The sequence below is a fragment of the Octodon degus genome, unplaced genomic scaffold, assembly GCF_000260255.1.
Source record: "Octodon degus isolate 3935 unplaced genomic scaffold, OctDeg1.0 scaffold00165, whole genome shotgun sequence".
NCBI classification, from domain to species: Eukaryota; Metazoa; Chordata; class Mammalia; order Rodentia; family Octodontidae; genus Octodon; species Octodon degus.
This window is the reverse complement of record NW_004524741.1, coordinates 148,184-150,430: the sequence shown is the minus strand read 5'-3', so window position 1 is coordinate 150,430 and position 2,247 is coordinate 148,184. Positions and strand designations below refer to the sequence as shown.

The window sequence follows — 2,247 nt, the reverse complement described above, 5'->3', positions numbered from 1 at the left end:
TCAACCATTCCTCAGGTGATGGGCATCTTGGTTGTTTCCAAGATTTGGCTATCACAAATTGTGCTGCTATAAACATAGGCACACATATATCCCTATGATACGATGTTTTCAGATCCTCCTGGAAAATTCCCAGTAGAGGAATAGCTGGTTTAAATGGGATTGCCAGTCCAACTTTTCTAAGGAGTCTCCACACTGATTTCCACAATGATTGCACCAGTCTACATTCCCACAAGCAGTGGAGAAGGGTTCCTTTTTCCCCACAGCCTCTCCAACATTTGTTTTTGGGTGATTTCGTTATGATAGCCATTCTCTCTGGGGTGAGATGATATCTCAATGTAGTTTTAATTTGCATTTCGCGGATGGCTAGTGATGTGGAACATTTTTTCATATATTTATTCGCTTCTTTAATTTCATCCTCTGAGAAGCGTGTGTTCTTCTCGGATGCCCATTTCTGGATTGGGTCTTTAAATTTTGGGGCCCTAGTGTTTTTTAGTTCTTTATAAATTCAGATTATATTCTAAGCGCTACACATTCTGTCTCCAAACCCAAGGATTACATTTCCTGGCCATGGACAAGTTTAGGACCTTAGAAGAAGGTCAATGTTAAAGAGATTGAGAATGAATTTATTAAAGTGTGATAATTACTTTTATGTTCAATCAACAAGATAATGAAACTGATCCAGAACACCTGCCTTCCCTTCCAGAGATGGCACCCTATTCTCCCCTTCTTTGGACATACTCTGCAATGTTATTATTTTTGATAAACTTCTTTTAAATTATTTTTATTTATTTATTTATTCATTTATTTTGTGTAAGTGGCCAGCTCAGCCCACCAGGGGGCGGGGCTGGCAGGCATGTGGTGCTGAGGATTGAACCGCAGTCCCTGTGCTTTGCTTAGCTTAGCTTGTTCTAAGTAGGTGCTTTAGACCACTGAGCCATCTCACCAACCCTGCAATGTTATTTTCCAACTACTTCCTCATATTCTTAGTCATCTTCTTCCAGGTTTATTTATCTATTGGCAATGTGATGCAGGAACTTTTGAAATTTTGTCTGTGCTAAGTGTTGCACCAATGGATGCAAAGGGATAGTTATGTCTGCCTTGTGCCCTTGAATGGCACACAATATCAGCATGTAATGTTTAAGTCACAACATAAACAGCTTAGAAATAATTTGTTTTTACAAAATAATAAAACTGCGACACATGACATTGCGCACAGTAAGACCAAAGACAGAGAAGCAGGAAGCCAGGTGTCCCTCTAGTCACCTTGAGACTGTGGAAGACACAGTCTGCTCAGACAAGACTGGGCGGATGCTATTTTGCAGTATGGATTTCTCAGCCATCTTTCCATGCTTAATGCAAAATTATCAGAGCTTACATGTGTCACACAGCAGCAATTCTACAGATACTAAATATAGCAGTAGGGGCTATTGGGATGAGGAAGGGCTTACTTGCTTGAAATTCTTGGGGCTAGGGAGATAGCTCAGTGGCACAAGTACCTTCCTGGCAAGCATAAGGTGCTGAGTTCAATCCCTGGTACCAATAATAATAATAATAATTCTTGTAAAGAAATATTACAATAGATACTATTTTAAAGAAATTTTAGAGATGTGCCATGGCTTCAGTAGCTAAAGCATCTCTGTCCCAGCCCAAGTGGTGCCACCACCACCTCTTCTAGGAGACCACTGAAGTCAGCCAGCTCCTGCTCCACGGTAACCATGTGCATCTGAAAGGCGGTGATCGAAAATGCAAACATGTCACAGAGATGCAACAGGATCCAGTGGAGTGCGCTACTCAGGCGCTGGAGAAATACAGCATAGAAAAGGACATTGCGGCCCACATCAAGAAGGAGTTTGACAAGAAGTGCAACCCCACCTGGCACTGCATTGTGGGGAGGAACTTCGGTAGTTATGTGACGCATGAAACCAAACCCTTCATCTACTTCTACCTGGGCCAGGTGGCCGTTCTTCTGTTCAAATTCGGTTAAAAGCTCATTAAAAGCCATGCACCGAGTGATCCATCCAGAACCAAGGACTGCAGCCTAAATTCCAAATACAGAGACTGAAGATCTTCAGCCCTGCTGAGGGAACATCTCAATCTTTTCTGTGTTGTGTACAGGGCATGTTCTGTACTAGTTTGTTGTGGTTAAAAAAAAATTAAGAAAAACAGCCTAATTTGTATTTATTTTCTGTTCCATATTTCTGTGCTTCATATGTTTTTCTTTTAATCCATTCCCATATTTTTTTTTTT

At 41.1% G+C, this 2,247-nt stretch overlaps 1 pseudogene; it reads left to right on the top strand.

Moving 5' to 3' along the window:
- Nucleotides 1-1,715: 1,715 nt before the first annotated feature.
- LOC111813131 lies at nt 1,716-1,984 on the top strand (annotated as a pseudogene).
- Nucleotides 1,985-2,247: the final 263 nt, after the last annotated feature.